Source organism: Spinacia oleracea, chromosome 5 (genome assembly GCF_020520425.1).
Source record: "Spinacia oleracea cultivar Varoflay chromosome 5, BTI_SOV_V1, whole genome shotgun sequence".
NCBI classification, from domain to species: Eukaryota; Viridiplantae; Streptophyta; class Magnoliopsida; order Caryophyllales; family Amaranthaceae; genus Spinacia; species Spinacia oleracea.
In genome coordinates this window covers 106,471,906-106,493,489 of record NC_079491.1, presented here as the reverse complement: position 1 = coordinate 106,493,489, position 21,584 = coordinate 106,471,906, and the positions used below count along the sequence as shown (strand labels likewise).

Sequence of the window (21,584 nt, the reverse complement as noted above, 5' to 3'; positions counted from 1 at the left end):
ATTGGTAGATTATTGGTGCCCTTGATTAATTGCTGCAAATGTTTACATGATGCATAATGTGTTTTACTAACCAGCTATGTGGGCCATTCATGATAATGAATGGGTGAATGGTATATATATTGTATATGTACTGTTTTGCAGGTTATGAAGTGACTAGTATGGCCCAAATAGGATAGAAAATATGGTCTGCGTACCATTAATTTGAATGCAATTGGTCTAAAGTACCAAAGTTATTTTTCAATTCAAATATGGTCTGCGTACCATCAAATAGTTGTAATTAGTTATAACTTATCCTATTTGAAGAAAATGGTGCCTCCCACGGAGATTTTCAAGACGGACTTTGAAGTCAAAGCTTCAAGATGAAGTCGGGCCATACTAGATCACATTTATCTTATGCATGTTTTAAGTTATTTATTGTTTTAAATATGTCTTAAAATGCATGAGATCAAAAGCTTGATTATGTTGCATGATTAAGGATTTTAGTTCACTTAAAATCTAACCAACATAGTAAGAGCCTTAAGTTCCAAACTTAAAAATTGAGTTAAAAGGTGCCATGCCAAAATATACACTTGCTTGGATATCCTTTACATCAATCTAGTAATAGTTTTCGCTCAGCGAGGTGTTACTTATTGGTCCTAAAGGGGCAAGGTACACAAATAATTGTGAGTACATGTTAGTTTTGGTGAAACTCAACGATATAAGTAAGGAGTCCTTTTATGTCGTGGCAAATTCGATAGGTTTACCTAATAAGTTCTTAGACGTACCTATCAACCAAGAATAGTTTCTAGACTATTAGCAAAAGGCTTTTGCTTACCTAAGATGTTCTAGGATTAAGTCGACAAACTGTGCTTAGTTCTTCAATGATTTTAGGATCTTGGAATCATTTTATTCACACCTGCCGGAACACATAACTTGAATAAAATGCTTAATAAACATTGAATTATGCATGTATGCTAGAATTTAAGTTTATTAAGAGAAACTGTGAATGGTTATTTATTTGTTTATTCTTTTCAATTGTAGTTTTTAATATGGCAAACAACAATTCATTCAACATTCGATCAATTCTCGAAAAGTAGAAGTTGAACGGGAAAAACTTCCTTGACTGGCAAAGGAACTTGCAAATAGTTCTTATGCAGGAAGAAAAGGAGTATGTCCTGGATGAGGCGATGCCCGAAGCTGCAGGCGACGGGGTCACTCAGGCAGCCCTCAATCGTTGGATTGATGCCAACAAGGATGTGAAATGTCTAATGCTCGCCACCATGAGTGCGGATCTGCAGAAAACGTTCATCAACTCAGATGCTTTCACAATCATCAGTGAGTTGAAGAACATGTTCCAAGATCTGGCTCGAGTCGAAAGATTCGAGACTCATAGGCAAATTCTTGAGACCAAGCTTAAGAAAGGCGAGCCCGTAAGTCCACATGTTCTCAAAATGATTGGACTCATTGAGAATATGAGTCGGCTGGATCACAAATTTTCTCAGGAAATGGCTATAGACACCATCCCACATTCTCTTCATAGCGGGTATGATCAGTTCAAACTGAACTACAGTATGAATAGTCTGGACAAAACGCTCACTGAGCTTCACGGTATGCTGAAGACCGCTGAAAAGATGCTCAAAAGTGATAAGCAGGATGTGCTTATGGTGCGTGGGGGCAAGTTCAAGAAATCTGGAAAGAAGAGGAATGCTAAGAAAGGTGGCAACAAGGCCAGCCCAACTAAGCAAACTGGCGCCAAATCTGCAAAGAGGAAGGTCAGTCAACCCACTTCTGAATCCGAATGCTTCTACTGCAAGAAGAAGGGGCATTGGAAGAGAGATTGCTTGAAGCTAAAGGAAGATCAGAAGAACGGAACAGTCGTTCCATCTTCAGGTATTTTCGTTATAGACTGTATACTTGCTAATTCAACTTCTTGGGTATTAGATACAGGTTGTGGCTCACACTTATGTTCCAATCCACAGGGACTAAGAAGAAGTAGAAAGTTAAGCAAGGGTGAAGTCGACCTACGAGTGGGAAATGGAGCACGGATTGCTGCATTAGCCGTAGGAACTTACTATTTGTCGTTGCCCTCCGGGCTAGTTTTGGAACTGGAAGAATGTTTCCATGTTCCAAGTCTTACTAAAAACATCATTTCAGTTTCTTGCTTAGATGCTAAGGGATTTTCCTTTTTAATAAAAGACAATAGTTGTTCGTTTTATTTTAAAGAGATGTTTTATGGATCTGCTAGATTAGTCAATGGACTTTATTTATTAGATCACGACAAACAAGTATATAACATAAATACCAAAAAGGCCAAAAAGGATGATTCAGATCTCACCTATCTGTGGCATTGTCGATTAGGCCATATAAACTTGAAACGCTTAGAAAGACTTCAAAGGGAAGGAATTCTAGAGCCATTTGACTTAGAGGATTATGGTAAATGCGAATCATGTTTACTTGGCAAAATGACAAAGCAACCTTTCTCTAAAGTTGGAGAAAGAGCAAATGAACTATTGGGTTTAATCCATACAGATGTATGTGGACCAATGAGTACAAATGCTAGAGGTGGTTTCAGCTACTTTATCACTTTCACTGATGACTTCAGTAGGTATGGTTATGTCTACCTAATGAAGCATAAGTCTGAATCCTTTGACAAATTCAAGGAATTTCAGAGTGAAGTAGAGAATCAATTAGGCAAGAAGATTAAGGCACTGCGGTCTGATAGAGGCGGTGAATATCTGAGCTATGAATTTGATGACCATCTGAAAGAATGTGGAATTCTATCAGAATTGACTCCTCCTGGAACACCACAATGGAACGGTGTGTCAGAACGGAGGAACAGAACCTTGCTAGACATGGTCAGGTCAATGATGGGTCAGGCCGAACTTCCATTAGAATTTTGGGGACATGCACTAAATACAGCTGCACTCACTATAAATAGAGCTCCGTCTAAAGCTGTCGAAAAGACTCCATACGAATTATGGTTTGGAAAGCCTCCAAATGTGTCTTTTCTTAAGATTTGGGGATGTGAAGTATACGTTAAACGATTAATTTCAGACAAACTTCATCCAAAATCTGACAAATGTATCCTTGTGGGCTATCCAAAGGAAACAAAGGGGTATTACTTCTACAATACATCTGAGAACAAAGTGTTTGTTGCTCGAGATGGTGTCTTTTTGGAGAAGGATCACATTTCCAAAATGACAAGTGGGAGAAAAGTAGACCTCGAAGAAATTCGAGTCGAACAACAAACTCTAGAGAATGCTCAAGATGACATTCAGGATGAAACTCAGAGATCTTTAGAAGAATCTGGTGAGAATCATGGTCAATCTAGAAATGTTACCCCGCGTAGATCGCAAAGATATAGATCTCAACCGGAAAGGTACTTAGGTATTTTGACGAACGAGAGCTATGACGTTCTATTACTTGAAAGTGATGAACCTGCGACTTACAAACAAGCTATGACGAGCCCTAGCTCCAAGCAGTGGCAAGAAGCCATGCAATCTGAATTAGACTCCATGTCTGAAAACCAAGTATGGGATTTGGTCGATTTGCCAGATGGCTACCAAGCCATTGGAAGCAAATGGGTTTTCAAACTGAAAAAGGACAAGGATGGGAAACTTGAAGTTTTCAAAGCTAGATTGGTCGCAAAAGGTTACAGGCAAGTCCACGGTGTGGATTACGATGAAACCTTTTCACCAGTTGCAATGCTAAAGTCTATTCGAATAATGTTAGCAATCGCTGCATATTACGATTACGAAATATGGCAGATGGATGTCAAAACTGCTTTCTTAAACGGCGTTTTAACAGAAACTGTGTTTATGACACAGCCTGAAGGTTTTGAGGATCCAAAGAATGCTAAAAAGGTATGCAAGCTAAAGAAGTCAATCTACGGATTGAAGCAGGCATCCAGGAGCTGGAATATACGTTTTGATGAAGCAGTCAGTGACTTTGGTTTCATCAAGAACGCGGACGAATCTTGTGTATACAAGAAGGTCAGTGGGAGCAAAATTGCTTTCCTAGTATTATATGTCGACGACATATTGCTTATCGGAAATGACATTCCTATGTTGAACTCTGTCAAGATTTGGCTTGGGAAATGTTTTTCGATGAAGGATCTAGGAGAAGCACAGTACATATTGGGCATCAAGATTTACAGAGATAGATCTAAAAAGATGATTGGACTTAGTCAAAGCACTTATATCAATAAGGTGCTTGATAGGTTCAAGATGGCGGACTCCAAGCGAGGCTACCTACCCATGTCTCATGGAATGACTCTAAGCAAGACTCAGTGCCCAAAAACACTTGATGAGCGTAGACGAATGAATGGGATTCCATATGCATCATTGATTGGTTCAATAATGTATGCTATGATATGTACACGCCCAGATGTTGCGTACACACTCAGTGCTACGAGCAGATACCAGTCAGACCCAGGAGAGGCGCATTGGACTGCTGCCAAGAATATTCTGAAGTACCTGAAAAGGCACAAAGATGACTTCCTGGTCTATGGTGGAGATGATGAATTAATTGTTAAAGGCTATACGGACGCAAGTTTCCAAACCGACAAAGATGATTTTAGATCACAGTCTGGGTTTGTCTTCTGCCTCAACGGAGGTGCAGTAAACTGGAAAAGTGCTAAGCAAAGCACCATTGCGGATTCTACAACTGAAGCGGAGTACATTGCTGCACATGAAGCAGCAAAGGAAGCTATATGGCTAAGGAAGTTCATAGGTGAACTTGGTGTAGTCCCCTCCATTAAAGGACCAATAGCCCTGTATTGTGATAATAACGGAGCTATTGCACAGGCAAAGGAGCCTAGACACCACCAGAGAGTCAAGCATGTACTTCGTAGATTTCACCTTCTACGAGAGTTCGTTGAAAGAAAAGAAGTCGAGATAAACAAGATTGGAACTGATGACAACATATCAGATCCATTAACTAAACCTCTGCCGCAGGCGAAGCACAACTCGCACACTGCAGCTATGGGAATCAAGCATATTGGAGAATGGCTTTGATGTCCCTGTTTAATGTTTTAAAGTTTTAGAGTTTAAATCTTTGTAAAACATTATTGGTTAATCATTCACAACAAATGAAAAGAATTCATTTTTCCATTTAATTAGTGGTTTATTAAATGATGAGTCCCTTCAATTTGACGATATATTCAAGATAGACTGTCAGGACCAGTTCTGTGACTAAGAAATGTCTATCAAGTGAACTTGAATGTCAAAGGTTGAAAATGGTCCCTAGTCGAAGTTTTCTATAAAATTGGACGCATAGAAAACGTTAGACGATTAGAATGCAAGATGACTAGTAGTTCTGTTTCTTGAACTATGTGGACATGGAAATGTCATAATCATTTGCATAGATACTTACTTTGGGAAGACTAGTATCGGACAAGACCTATGAAACTTTACTGTAAGAGATGAAAATCTGTGATAAGTAAATTTCATTAAAATTATTAGACACTAAATCCTCAATACCTGAGTGCTTTGAGATTACTTGTTTGAGAACTGGTTGCTTTGACGTTGACCAACCGTCGCACCGTAAAAGGAGGCTATAAAGGCAACGCTCAGGTAATCACCTATCAAACGAATTCTAATCTCAAGATCGCAAGATTGGGATTGTCCTCCCATAAATCGGGATGTGATGCTTAAAAGTTGTACAAGGCCACTCGGAGAGCTAGAAACTGTGAAATGCATGGCCGTGCTCGGATGAATCATAGGCTATGATTATCTGTTTATTTGATCAGTTGAACTCTGAAACCGAGGAACACCTCTGGACATAATAAGGATGACAACTCTTACCTTATCTTCAAGAGCAAGCATCGAGCGACAAAGGAATTAGGAAATGCACACTTGTCCCTAAGGACAAGTGGGAGACTGAAGGAAATAATGCCCTTGGTCCAAGTATGCATTCTATGTTAAGTCTAATAAATGCGGTTCAGTATTAATTAACAAGTTAATAATTCAGTGAGATCAAGTGAGCTGAATGCCTAGCTAGAGGCCGCTTCAGTTCAAGTGGAATTAATGATATTAATCCACAGCTTACTCTTGACTGAACCCGTAGGGTCACACAAATATTACGTAAACGGATCAAGTATTTAATGGCATTAAATACTCCATCTATGGATATTCGGAATCGACGGATCTTGGTTTCAGTGGGAGTTGAGATCGTCACAGGCAAGAAATGAATACTCCGAAAACGATGATATTGCCGGAAACGGAAATATGGATCGTATCGGAAATATAAATATTATCCAAGTCGTAGATGTTGCCGGAAACGGAAACATGGTACGTCTCGGAAAATATTAATGGAAATGGAAATATTGCCGGAATCGGAAATATTGCCGGAAACGGAAATATTGTCAGAATCGGAAATATTATCGGAATCGGAAAATAATTCCGGAAACGGAAATATTAAATATTTGTTCGAAACGGAAATTAATTCCGGAATCGGAAATATTAAATGTTGTTCGTATCGGAAATGAATTCCGGAATCAGGAATTTAATCGGAAGCGTATCGTACGAATTAGCATCGGCCGAGGCCCGCTAGACGAAGGCCCAGCACGAAGCCAGGCCATCGCCCAGCGAGCCGCACGCAGCAACGCACGCCTCGACCAGGCCCAGCGCAAGGCCAGGCTCAGCCAAGGGCGCGCGCGCACGCAGCACCGCACATGGGATGTGCGCTTGTCGTGGGCCGCAAATTCGGAGTGCACACAAATTCGGAGTTGTGTTAATCCTGGAGGGTGACCGCTTTTGTTCTACTGCACCAGGACGTAGTGCGGAATCGTCTTTTAGGACAGTGGTATCCCATGGCGCAACAATTGTTCATTATTTGTTCATCCAATTGTTCGCATCATCGAGATAAGTCAATTCTAACTATATTATTATAGCAACATTATTATTTTATTGTTTAATATGCAACAATCTAAAAGACGATTGATATATGTTGCGTATGTTTTTGATGTTGTTATAGATGTTGATCTCTTTAATTGGTCGGACTTATACGACGATATGAAAATATACGAAATCGGGAAACACGAAATTTTTGTTGATATTCCTTGGCCTTGAAATCAGATTGCTATTATCAAGGGGAGTTTTCTGAATTTCTACTAGTATTAATGTCATCGCATATTTTGTTGTTTGTATTTGTGAAAGAAAATATGGTGAACCGTGAATTATGAAATTTATTTTCGTAAGGACTGGATTAACATTTTAGTTGCTTGATTTTATCCTATTTTTGTGCCAGTATAAATTGCAGCTCTTTCCGTTACTAGCGACAATGCAACTGTGATCTTCTGTAGTTGTTTCTTGAATTGCGCTAATTTACATACTCCGTATTTCTTTTTGAAATGGAGAAATTATAGCCGTATGTTGCCTAATACTTTGAATGCACTGGTTTGTTACTTGGGCTAGATGAAGAGATAAGGTTTTTGTATTCCTTGTCACCGTGGTAAATGAAGAGATGTTTTCTAACTTTTATTTTGTCTCTTTTGATGTAATCGGCCCTTTGGATATTATTTTGTTGGATGAGCAACCATCGACCTTTGATAAATACTCCGTATTAGCTATTTAATTTGTTGTATAAATATTTGATGTGTATTCAAGAATTTTTTATTATTTTATTATTCTTAAAAGTATAATACTCTAATGCGATTGTCGCCTAGTGTTTATAATTACGACACTAGTATCATTATTATTGCCGATAAATTTGTCGTGGTTCCTGATTATCAGATGTTGGAATATGTACAGAAAATTGCTACACTTCTCGCAGATGATCGGCCAAGACCTCTCATCATGTGGGAGCCACACCTTTGTTTAGGTGTTATCCTGGATTATGGAAGGTCTTTATTATTATAAGGAGAGGATGGGCAGGTATCTTCTTGCTAAAGAACTAATTAGCTGTCCTGATGCTTGAGAACTAGAGTCCCAGGTGGAAAAATCTATTTAACTAGTGGTCAAGGTGAGTGTGCCTCGCGGATATAAGTTGTCGTGCCAGGAGTTGTTTTTTGGCATAGGCATCTCTAAGGTTTGACACCAACTTTGTTGATACAGTTGTGAATTGATTAGCCTCAATCTAGTAAGAAGTTTTGCAGGTACAATTGTCGTTTATACGTTCCTACTTTCTAAGGGTGTACGTTGATGTTGCCTCACCTTTATAAAGGCATATACGGCTAATATTCGACCCAAACAAGATACATATTCGACCCAAACAAGATACAATGATTGAGACGGTTACTTAAATTGGATTGATGGCTAATTGTTTCATTCCATAACTGTGATAATTGCTGGAGAAGTGGTTCCTAAAAATAAAGTGGCTTAGTTGGTTAATTATTAATTTTTAGAATCTATTTGAATTATTTACAATTTGTTTTAAGTGCTTAATTATTATTCTGGATTATTGGTGTTGTCTCTTTGTATTGTATTTACATAGAAAATGATTGCAAGAGTCGCGGTAGCACTTGAAGCACGAGGCTTTGATGGGTTGTATATGTCTGAGATTTATAGTTGAGATGGGTAATGTAACTCGACTAACCCGTTGTGAAATATTGGCGATACATGGGGAAGCTCCTTATCTTTAATATTGTCAAGTTTAACTTATTTATATTTTTTAGTTATGTACCTTCTCATAGTGTCTCATGTTAGGTATTTTATTTAATACCCTAACAGGGAATGTGGGGGTTGAGGTTAAAACTTGAACACTAATGAATAAGTTGTGATGAGAAATTGATCACTAGTAAGATTTTGCATGTGTGTTAGACGTACTCTAGTTGACATAACTACTTTTATGCGATGCTAGCAATACTAAAGTGGGAATGTGGGATTGCTCATATACTACTTGGCGAACATGTGTTGTGATGGTAGTATATCCACCAGGCACGATAGTAAGGAAGTCTTAAATAGCTTTATAATATATGCATATTTTATATTATTCATATATGTTTTACTTGTGCCCCTGTTTATGCATAATTTTTACCTTTGATAAATAGTTGTGAAATGTGGGGGTGAGCTAGTGTTTTGAGAATAACTAATAAGTTAGTTGCAAACTTGGTTATGGTGAGTACATATATGTTTGTGAAGCTACCAAATGATTGTTACAAGCATCTAAGTACATAGTGGTATGTGAAGTCTTACTGGATACTACTCCTTTTCTTGGCTAATAATGTTTGAGATTTATTGCATGTGTATATTCTAATCTATTATCTTTGAATGTGCCAATATGGATTGAGGTAATCATATGTTGTTGCCTTTCACACTCTATAATGATGTTGGTAAGACTAATGTTTCCAATGTCTTAAGCCAAGATAAAGGTTCGAGGTCAATTATATGATACTTTGATGGCTTGGTAAGGCTAATGAGTTGATCCATGCACATTTAATCTTATTCATGGAGAATGTTTGGTAATTCTCAATTACCTAATATACACTTGATGTGGTTCTTGGATTCTAGCATACTATTATTGATAGTTTTGAGAAAGTACCCTCAAAATATTGTGCTAATGTGTTTGTAATAGTATAATGCGGTGATCACTTACTCTTGATTTGTTGTTGCTTTGCAGTTGGGACAATCATATCATTACTAGTAAATTTGATTTTACTAGGTGATATTATGTAATGTTAAGAGAAGATGCAAAGCATAAGTATAATTCACTTTACACTATGAAGCTGAGCTCATAGGACTGAATCTAAGATGTCAAGAGAACAAGGTCAGTAAGTTGGTTAAGTCGTACGTTGAAGAACTTAAGCAAGCTTCTTAATGATGAATTACAAGTTTGACAAGACTATGTCTGGTAATGCTTTTCATGTCATTAAAGGTGACTCTTGTGTTTATTCTAAGCATGATTCCCTTGGTTGAGTGATCGTATGTCTTTATGTGGATGATATAATATGTTTGACACTAACTTGGATCGAATAAATGAGAAAAAAGAATTTCTAAATTCAGTATTTTAAAATGATAAACCACATGGATGAGGCACTAAGCTGTCTCACTAAGCTGAAAAATTTGCTTAAAATGTTTTTCTCATTTAATGTCGATCAAGTTAGGACTCTTTTTGATGCAAACATCCACTTAAAGATAAAAGTGATCTAGTTTGTCAATCCGAAAATGCTAATATTGTTGGTAGTGTTATATGAACTACACTGCTCTTGACATTGATTATTCTGTGAAGTGAATTGAGCAGGTACAAGCATGGCCCAAGTAATGATTATTGGGATGCTATAAGGTGATTGCTTCAGGTACCATTTCGGTACCATGGATTGGAGTTTGCACTACTTCGAATTTCCAGGAGTGTTGGAGGGATTATGTGATCCCTATGTGGTATCTGTAAATTATAAAGTTCACTCCAACAGTGGTTATGTATTCACCCTAGGGGGGTGGAGCTGTATCTTGGAAATCTTGCAAGCAATCTTGTACTAATTAACTGTTACGACTAATATAAAATATTAATTTATTGCTATTGAGTTGGCAGGTTAAGAGGCAAAATGGTTGAGGGATTTGCTTGCAGATATTCCACTATGGGGGATGCCAGCTCCTTCAGTTGCAACTGTTGTTGCAAATAACCATGCACATTATGGAAGAATGACACATACGTTTGAGGCATAAGGTCTTCAAATATATGTTGTCTATTGCGTAAATCTTTAGACTGTGTTTCTGAAATGAATAAACCGGATCCGTAAACGAAAGGCCTATAATGAAAACTAGTTTTGGAAACATTGGAAGGGATGGGCGTGAGGCCAATTGGATGAATTGTAAAGTAATGAACTCCTACTCTCAGAGTTCAAAGGACGACATTATGATATAATTTGGAATCACAAAATTTTTATTTTTGTCCATCCCCTAGATGTTATTATGTGCTTGCTACAATTAGAAAGAGGTTGAGTATACGGCTCTTAATGAACCCATATCCATATTTTTGGTGGTGTGAAGGTAGCTCACACTTGATGGGATTCACCTACGTAGGTGTGGAAGTGTGGCCCCTTCCTATGAGAATTTTGATATGGGCTATTCTCTAGAGCACCTATGAGCATATCCAGGTCGGATGTATGGCCAGTATAAGGAGTCACTTTTATTCGCGGAGTCGGAATATCATACATATTCAGTTGCGTGCTTTGAGTGACGGGTTTCTAACTCCCTATCAAGTTCAATACGAATGTCACTTGGTAGGAAAGATTTCATAGCTCAAATGTCACTATGTGTTAATTCAAGTTGAAAGACATTGACACCTATTCAATTGTTATGTTTTGTCCAAAACCAATCTCTTTCTTTCTTTTTCACATCTTCGAACCTGTGGGGGATTGTTGGAAGTTCTTGTTGGGGAATGCAAAAGAAAAGAGTGTAAATATATGAATATTGTTTATTGTCCCACATTGAAAGAATTCCTCATTTCCTCCTTGCTTATATATTGGGTTGTGAGTGTAACTCACACGCGCGTCGTCCGGGTCGGGCTTGGGCCACGAGTTGTGGGCCTGGGCTCTTGGGCATGCGATCCGCGGGCATGGGTGGGTTTTGTGGGTCTTACATATTCTTTTTTGGTACCGGGAAATTTTGGTTAAAACATTGTTACGGGAATCTGTATTGATTACGTAACCGTTGGTTTAATTAGCCTTAATGGTGGCCGTTAAAATCTTTATTATTCTGCCCGTTTTGGTCTCTTGCTTTTCCTAAAGTTTGATTATTTAATCAAACTTTGTATCTTCCCAAATAGCATCCATAATATACACCATTCCAGAAAATCAATCACATGCTTTCTCTCTTGAATTGCTCTCGGTTTTTGGACAAATATTCTGACTCCATTCGGGTTTGTGAGTGCACACAAATTCGGAGTTGTGTTAATCCTGGAGGGCGACCGCTTTTGTTCTACTGCACCAGGAGGTAGTGCGGAATCATCTTTTAGGACAGTGGTATCCCACGGCGCAACAATTGTTCATTATTTGTTCATCTAATTGTTCGCATCATCGAGATAAGTCAATTCTAACTATATTATTATAGCAACATTATTATTTTATTGTTTAACATGCAACACCTTTGAGAAAGGTTGCTTTGTCAATTTGCCAAGTAAACAAGATTCGCATTGATCAATCTTCTCTAAGTCGAATGATTCTAGAATTCCCTTCCCTTGAAGTAATTCCATGCGCTTTGTGTTTATATGGCCTAATCGACAATGCCACAGAAATGTGAGATCCAAATCACCAGTTTTAGCCCTTTTGGTATTTATGTTATAAATGTGTTTGCTCGTATCTAGCACATATAGACAATTTTCTTGTTGTACTGAACCATAAAACATTCCATTCAAAGAAAAAGAACAACTATTGTTTTTAAGTTGAAAACTAAAACCTTTAGAATCCAAACTTGAAACGGACATAATGTTTCTGGTGATACTAGGAACATAGTAACAGTTTTCTAGTTCCAAAACAAAACCACTAGGCAAAAAAATAAAATAAGATCCAACGGCTAATGCAGCAATCCGTGCTCCATTTCCCACACGTAGATCCATCTCGCCTTTTATCAAGCTTTCTACTTCTCCTTAGTCCCTGCGAATTGGAACATAAGTGTGAGCCACAACCAGTATCTAATACCCAAGAAGTAGAATTAGCAAGATTACAATGTATAACATACATACCTGAAGGAGAAGCAATGTTCCCGTTCTTCTCATCTTCCTTTCCCTTCAAGCAATCCCTCTTCCATGGCCCCTTCTTCTTGGAGTAGAAGCATTCAGAGTCGGCAGGAGAACGAGTCACCCTCTTCTGTTTACCAGAACTGGTGTCGTTGGACTTGGATGAGGGCGCAGCCTTGCCCTTACCCTTCTTGCCCTTATTCTTGCCTGATTTCTTGAAGTTCTTGAAGGAAATATGTCCTTCACCCAAGGTGCATTAAGTCTAATACCAAGGTTCAGATTAATTGCGAACAATTAATTCAGTGAGATCAAGTGATCGGAACAGCTAGCTGGAGCAATGTTTCCGATCAGTGAGTTCTAATGGATATTGAACTCACAACTTACTCTTGACTAAACCTACAAGGTCACACCAATGACACGTAACAGATCACCGGATTAAATGAATCGGAAATTCATTTAATAGCTTTTCGGGATTTAAGTTGGAAACGTATTATACGATACGACCTTGCATCGGAATCGTATATCGTATCGCGAATATTCGTAAGCTAGGCGAAACGAATAAATCGTATCGTACGACGGTGATTCGTCGTATACGAAACGATAAATAATATATCGGAAATATATTAAACGCGGATGGGCGCGAAGCACTCAAGGCCCATGGGCGCGCGCCCTAGGCAAGCAAGCAAGGCGACACAACAGCGCTGGCCCATGGCCGAGCAGCTGTGTGCGCGCGCGGGCCAAGACCACGACACAGCAGCAGCAGCGCGGCCCACGGCCCAGCTCGCTGTGCGTGTCCGTGTGATGCTGCGCGGGCTTGCTAGCCGGCCTTTCCTTATGGCTTGGTCGGTTAGTAAGGTTATGTAAATAACCTTATGACCTAATTCCCAACTAACTGCAATCACAATTCAGATTACACACAACCCTAGGAAAAAACAGAGAACCCTAATTCTCTTTGTGCCTCCATAATGTGTTCATCCCAAAAAGGAAATCTCTTTATCAATTGTCTAAGCTACGATAATCAAGACGGATCTGATCGTGTCGGTGAACCAAGTAGAGGAACGACAAGTGGAGTTCTTTGTTCGTGTTCGTTGACGGATTATTGTGGAAAACACGCTTCGAATGTAAGTTTGCTTAATCTGTGCTTTATACATGTTTCCTGGCTTTGGGGATTGTTCCGCACATGTTATTATGTTTAACTGTATTCCCCTACAGTGGTATCAAGAGCCTTATGTATTCAAAGCATGAATTAGCATGATTATTATTGTTTTTGCATTGTCGAAATTTTTGGATTTTTTGTTGATTTTTCGGAATTTTTTCGAATTATGGGATTAATTGCGAAATTGGCAGTTCCGAAATAAAAAATATTCGCTTTTTCGATTTTTAAAAACCTAATCTGATGGAAAACGATTTTCTAAGATCAACTCATGCGAATAGAATTGCGAAAACAGGCCTCGAAGCATCAGTTTTTGGGCGTTTTTGTTAATTTTTATTAAAAATTAAATGTGTCGGACAGTAATTCAATTAAAAGGTCGACCTAAACTACTCGGAATTGCTTGATCTATGGTAAAAATTTCAGAGTTTTCCGATAAGCATAAACCCTAATTTTTCCTTTCCCCAATTCGTAAAATTTACAACCCTAATTGAATTTTAATTAATTTTGGATTAAAAATTCGGTTAATTGGGGAAGGGGATATAATTTCATGGGTCAGTGGCTAATTTTAAAAATTATTGGATTAAAATTTTGAATGGTTTCGTTAATTTTAATCGCACTTAAACCAAATTATTAATAATCTGAAATTTAATTGTTTATGAACGATATAAAGTTTCGGATTTTATTAATTAAAAGTTCAAACTTTAAATGTTGATTCGTTCGTTCTTAAAAGTTTGAATATTGTTAGCCCTTGATTTAATAATTTTACAAAATTGGATTATCGTTAAAGTTTATTGAATCGTTAAAAATCGTTGTTTTTCAAAAATAAAAATCGTAACTTTTTTGAAAAATAAAATTAATGCAAGTTCGTGAAATTAAATTTAATTTTAATTAAGTTGGTCCGTATCACGAACCAAAAACACGAACACATGTGTGTGGTGGGCGTGTGGCTCGACGAGCCATGCGAGATACCGTGCGCAATCGAGTCGCAGCAACGCGGGCAGCAGCATGCACGCTGCGTGCCGCGCGCGCTGGGCGAGAGGTCAAGAGCGTGTGTTGCGCGCATTGCTGGGCGCAAGCCCTTGCGATGGTGCAGCGATGCGCTACGACGAGTCGAGCAAGGCACGTAGGGCAGCAGCGATGCTGCGGGTACGCGTGCGCTGGCGTGCGATGGGTGCGGGCTATGCTCGCATGCCTCGTAGGCCATGCGACGGCTGCGATGGCTGCGGGCTATGCTCGTGTGCATCGTAGGCCACGCAATGCTAATGGGCTGGGCGCAAGCCTAGCCCAAGTAAGCACATGACAATTTTTTTTTGTTGGGCTTGACTTATTTGCATTAATTTGGGCTAACGGGATATTTAATTTAATATTTTATTTGCTTGGGCCGGGCCGCGAGTTTTAATTTAATATTTCATAATTAATTATCCGGAATAATTATTGGTTTGAGTGGGAGCCACTAAATGAAATTAAAATGAAATAATTATTTTAATTATTTCGTAGGTCGCATTATTTTAATTAAATTCAATTTTAATTAGAATAAAGTCTAAGGATTAATAATTTGGAAATTGATTAATCTTTTAGGACGCGTTTATGTGAACGTGAATTTTAATTAATTCACGTAAATACTTACATATTAACATAGGCCATTCGTTTTAGCATACGAATGGGTGAATGCGTAGAATATATATTTTATGCAATGCAGGTACTCCAAGTGACTAGTATGGCCAAATTTAGGATAGTTAAATACGGTCTGCGCACCGTTCTATCTTTGAATGTAAAGTTTTAAATATGGTCTGCGTACCATGGAAATTTTGATGTAATTTATTATTTTCAAGTATTTCTAAGTTTAGAACTTTAAGTTAGCATTTGAACGAAGATTCAAGACGATGCCAAGCTAACAAGGAGGTGATGAAGATTGGATGCTTCAAGACAAGAAGTTTTGGGCCATACTAAATCACCAATTATTTATGCAATTTAATATATATATTATGCGTGAATGTATGAATGTATGTATGCTTTGCATGAACAGGTTGTTTCCTATGAATCGATTAGTTTTAAGTTCACTAAATAATCGAACCAACATAGAAACAACTAGGTCCAAGTAATATTGAGTTTTAAAAATTGCCTTCCAAATCAACACTTACAAAAATCTAGGGATCTAAGATAGTAGGTTTACGCTAAAGCGAGGTGCTATTTTAGTTGACTTAGATGGTAAGACGTACTAAAGGAGCACGTTGATTGAGGTTATAACTCAAACAACAATGGCATTAAGTTGTGGCAATGGGATAAATTATGGCATTAATTTATTAACCAACACTAGAAGAAAAAACCTCAAGTGCGGGCTCATTTTAAGGGGTTTAGTGCGGGCTTTTACATGTGCAGCACATGGCCTGCCCGCACTTGATGTTTCTCAAGTGCTGCCAATTTGAAAAATGAGCCCGCACTTGACATATTTTGTGCTGCCAATTATAGAATATGAGCCCGCACTTGACATATTTGGTCCTGCCAATTTTGAAAATGAGCCCGCACTTGACATATTTGGTGCTGCCAATTTTGAAAATGAGCCCGCACTTGACATATTTGGTGCTGCCAAATTTGAAAAAGAGCCCGCACTTGACATAGAAATGGGCAGCACAAGCATAAAAATGAGCCGCACTTGATATACAAATGAGCCACACTTGGTTTATAAATGAGCCGCACTTGGCCTATAAATGAGCCGCACTTGATCTAGATTTGTTGTATTACCGATTTTCCTGCTACATATTATAATTGGACCAAGCCACTGATTAACCTCCATACGTCACATAAAAAGTATCCAATTATATAGATAATTAAATTAAATAGTATATAATTGTAAATATAAAAGTCGATTACATTAACTCATATGAAAAACTAGCATCCATAATTTAAGATTCAGTACAAGAAAATATCAAAGACAACCACTGGTGAAATGCCACTCCCTCGAACTCCATCTATCTCCTCAAACTTCATCTATTTCCTCGTACTTCATCTATCTCCTCAAAGGTGAAAGGCCGCTTCCTCGGATTATTGAATACCTTAAAAAGATCGACCATCAAAAAATATATATACACTTTAGTTATATTATAAACATTGAATCGTACAATAAATTAAGACTTAATTTGTTCATAACAAAGAAATAATGAACCGTATAATAAACAAAATTGGTTAATTTCGGTCCCAAATTTCATCTAATGAACTTAAATGAGTATTTTAAAGTCCTTCCATATTTAATACACTTAGTTTTATGTTTCATAGACTCATTCTCACCCATTTAGTGAAGTTATGCACATTTAAGCCTCGTAGTTCATTATCGGTCATATTTTGACTAAAATGGCTAATTTCGATCCCAACTTTCAATTAATGAACTTAAATGAGTATTTTAAAGTCTTTCCATGTTTGATACACTTAGTTTTATGTTTCAAATACTCATTCTCACTCATTTTGGTGAAGTTATGCACATGTAAGCCTCGTTAGTTCATTATCGATCACATTTTGACTAAAATGGCTAATTCCGGTCCCAAGTTTCATCTAATTAACTTAAGTGAGTATTTTAAGTCTTTCCATGTTTAATACACTTAGTTTTATGTTTAAAATACTCATTCTCACCCTTTTTGGTGAAGTTATGCACATTTAAGTCTCGTTAGTTCATTATCGGTCACATTTTGACTAAAATAACTAATTTCGGTCCCAACTTTCACCTAATGAACTTAAATGAGTATTTTAAAGTATTTCCATGTTTGATACACTATGTTTTATGTTTCAAGGGCTCATTCCCACCCATTTTGGTGATGTTATGCACATTTAAGCCTCGTTAGTTCATTATCGATCACATTTTGACTAAAATGGTTAATTTCGGTCCCAACTTTCAACTAATGAACTTAAATGAGTATTTTAAAGTCTTTCCATGTTTAATACACTTAGTTTTATGTTTCAAAGACTCATTCCCACCCATTTTGGTGATGTTATGCACATTTAAGCCTCATTAATTCATTATCGGTCACGTTTTGACTGAAATGGCTAATTTCGATTCTAACTTTCAACTAATGAACTTAAATGAGTATTTTAAAGTCTTTGCATGTTTAATACACCTAGTTTTATGTTTAAAAGACTCATTCTCACCATTTTGGTGAAGTTATGCACATTTAAGCCTCGTTAGTTCATTATTGGTCACATTTTGACTAAAATGGCTAATTTCGATCCCAACTTTCAACTAATGAACTTAAATGAGTATTTTAAAGTCTTTCCATGTTTGATACACTATGTTTTATGTTTCAAAGACTTATTCTCACCCATTTTGGTGATGTTGTGCACATTTAAGCCTCGTTAGTTCATTATCGGTCACATTTTGACTAAAATGGCTTATTTCGGCCCCAACTTTCAACTAATGTACTTGAATTGTAATCATTGATTGACAAAAAAATTCTACTTCCACAATCAATAGATAATGATTGAATGATTCACCAATTAACCCGCTAAAAACTCCTGGCATAAAAGGTACATTACTTATGACTTACTAGTTCCGAATCGGACCACAGACTAAGTGTCTCTAAAATGTTTCTCAAATCATAAATTTCTTACCTTTTATGTTGTTCCTAAAATGGGAAATTGTAATTTTGCTCATGAGCAAGTAAGTATAATCAGGGGCGGATTTACATACACCTGAAAGGGTCCCCTTGGACCCCCATTCTTGAACAATAAAATGCAGTTCTTTAGGCCCATTTAAATATAAATCAAATTTTAACTTATATTTGGACCCCCATTGTAGAAAACTATGTCATGTGTATGTAAACAAATGCCCAACTTTCCAAGCATGTATAGAGAAAGTTATTTTAACTTTGTACAAAGTACTTTTTTTTTCTTATGTTCATTTACGGTTTACCCCCTCTCTCTTTTCTCAATCCTCGTTGACTTTCTCCCATAAAAAGCCAATTTATATGAGTACTTTTTTGGTTGCGAAGGGTGGATATTAATAAATCCAAATTTGGATTAAATGACTCACACACTCCTCTCTGAATCTCTTATTGTCCCCTCCGCCATATCACCATTTGTTAACTTTACCATTAATCAATCATCAACTAGCTACAGATTTTTAAATATGAATATTAGCATTTCATTTTGTAATGTGGGTCATTTTTTTATAGGGAATTTGGCTCATTTGATATAATGTAATACGAAATACTAGATTCTTATTTCTGTATTCTGTAATTACTTCGTATAATTTATTAATTTAGGTGCATACTTGAGTGTGTAAACGTAGATAACTTCTGGATACCAAATTCGTTGTTGCTTTTGTGCCTACTGAAAAGTTTAAGCTCAATAAAATTTTGATGTTGGGGTTTCTAGTTTCTACTTCATCCATTCTTGAAAAGTTGCAAACTTTACTCATGTAATGACAAAGTCAGTCAGGCCCTTCTTCACATTACTCCCAGGTGCCCCTTCTTCTCCAGTAAAAACACCATCAAAGTTATTATTAAGGAGGAAGATAACTAAATTACAACTCCGTGCACATTAGAAACAGACTTGAGTGCATTTCCCATACAGACATCATGGATATAAGCTTCTTAAAAAAAAAAAAATCCAAAAGCACTAAGGTAACCATTGGGCAACAAGCAGCTTCACATTAGGCCGTTACAAACAATGGAATTATTACAACACCATATGAAGGTAAATGACGTATTACAATGCCAACTCATTACTAAAAAGAGGTAGGCAGCAATTATTTAAAAACATTCACAAACGAAAATGTTACCATTCTTTCAAGAAGAGGAACTATAGTTACATAGGAGTAGTGATATAGACTAAGATGTCGTTCTCTAAGTTAGTTTATACGGAGTAGTGATATCATAAACCAATTTCAAATTATGTAAAAATTATCGAGAATATTTGTAATTTTTTTGGGTACTTCGTATTAGTTAGTACTCCATACTTTGCTTTGTATTTTCCCCCTTAAGAATGAACTAATAATTTTGAATAGGAGTATGTTATTTGTGTACGTGATTGATACTATTTATTTTGGACCCCCATTTCAAATTTTCTGGATCCGCCCCTGAGTATAATCACTGGTAACCGAATCAATAATCGACCCTAAGGTCCCTGACATGTTCTTTAGTTAGGCAAGCAGGACTAATGAAAATAAATAACAAAAACTATCCAATGCCATTCTCATAAGTCTGTCTTAGCTCCATAGAGGAATACCAAAGGAAACAATTGACCTAATTTGCACAAGATAAACCCCACAGAGATCCTGATAACCCAACACTCCACCTTCTTACCATATGAGACATCTATGATTCAAACACATTTAACATATCATCAACAATTGATCAAGAGCAAATGACAGATACCAATTCTCAACAACATATTGAAAACAACAAATTGTAACAAGAACATCATAAATTAGTATAGTAATAGGGTTTTATTGAGACAATTACTACAAGTTTGTCATGATACATACCTGCATGCCCATGAGCAAAATGGCAATTGTCCCCAAAAGGACAGAGCCCTGTTGTTTCAAACTTGGTACAGAGCTTTGTTTTCAAAAAAACCGGCCTCGAATTCCCTCTCATAACATCCATAACACCATTACCATTCGCCGCCATCCTATGAACATCATATTGATCAGGAGCCCTAGGTTGCTGCACCATAGAAGGCCCTGTAGTACCAATGCTGATTGCAGAGCTCTCCTTAGAATTCTCCCATTGAATCTAACCCATTAGAGAAAGGTGCAAACGATGAAAAAGAATCAGAGAAACTCATCCTGTTGAAATTTGAGATGCAAAATCAATCAATCTCAAAAAACCCAGATCAAAATTAACTAAAGATTCAAAATTTCTTATATACCCACTAATTAAAACCAACCAAATTCCTAAGTTAAAGGGGACAAAATCAAAGAATTCGGAAATTACAACGAAGATTTGATAAGAGGGAATCAAAGAATTGAATAATTGAATTAATTGAGAGATGGTTAATATATATAAATCTCCAGATTAGTAAAAACAGAACATGGATAGTAGTGGGTAGCATATATATATTGGACGAAATATGGGAACCCCAAATTGATAACCCTAGCAGCCTTCCTCTAGAATTTGACAAAGGGAAAATTGCAGAGAAAAAGGTGTAAAGATAAAAGGAAAAACCCTAAATCCCTTAAACCCTAACGGCTCATTATCTTAATTTACGCCATTATCTTCTCCAATTTACTTAATTTAGATTGTTCTGGTCTTCTAAACTTATATGAACTTGAATTGTAAATCGAAATTAAACTAAAACGAAAATTGAATTACCTGGGAAACTTGAATTAAGCAGCATCGTTGAACGATTTCTTCAAATTAGGGCAACTCGAAGCTTCTGGTTGTGTGGGTTGATGGGGGCCAACAATATGGAATAACCTTGAGACTACATTCTTCATCTCAGAAGCGGCGATGGAAGAAGCAACGCCGGCGATGGCGATGGCAGAAGCAGCAGCGACGATGACGATGGTTGAAGCAAAAGAAGAAGCAGAGAAGGTGAAGAGGAGGACCGAGAAAATGAAAATAAATATCTAATGTTCCTCTATTTGCAGAGAACTTTTGTGCTGCTCATTTGTGAGCCGGCACTTGAGTTTAAAGCCCGCACTTGAACTCAAGTGCTGCCAATTTTCTAAAATGAGCCCGCACTTGTGAAAATGCATTAATTTTTTATTTTTTTTAGTGCTCTCAAGTGCTGCCAATTTACTAAATGAGCCGCACTTGAAGGGAAGCACATGACGATTTTTCCTCTAGTGCAAGAGTAATTTGGAGGTTACTCGCAATAGGTTTTGCTTACCTAAAATCTTAAAATACTT

The 21,584-nt window shown here is 37.2% G+C and overlaps 1 long non-coding RNA gene across 1 annotated transcript; it reads right to left on the bottom strand.

The window, feature by feature from the left end:
* Nucleotides 1–16,541: 16,541 nt before the first annotated feature.
* On the bottom strand, nt 16,542–21,316 carry LOC130461915 (uncharacterized). Its single transcript, XR_008921941.1, has 3 exons — nt 21,046–21,316; nt 20,217–20,519; nt 16,542–16,797 (listed from the first exon to the last, which is right to left on the bottom strand). It is a non-coding gene; the product is annotated as an uncharacterized lncRNA (long non-coding RNA).
* Nucleotides 21,317–21,584: the final 268 nt, after the last annotated feature.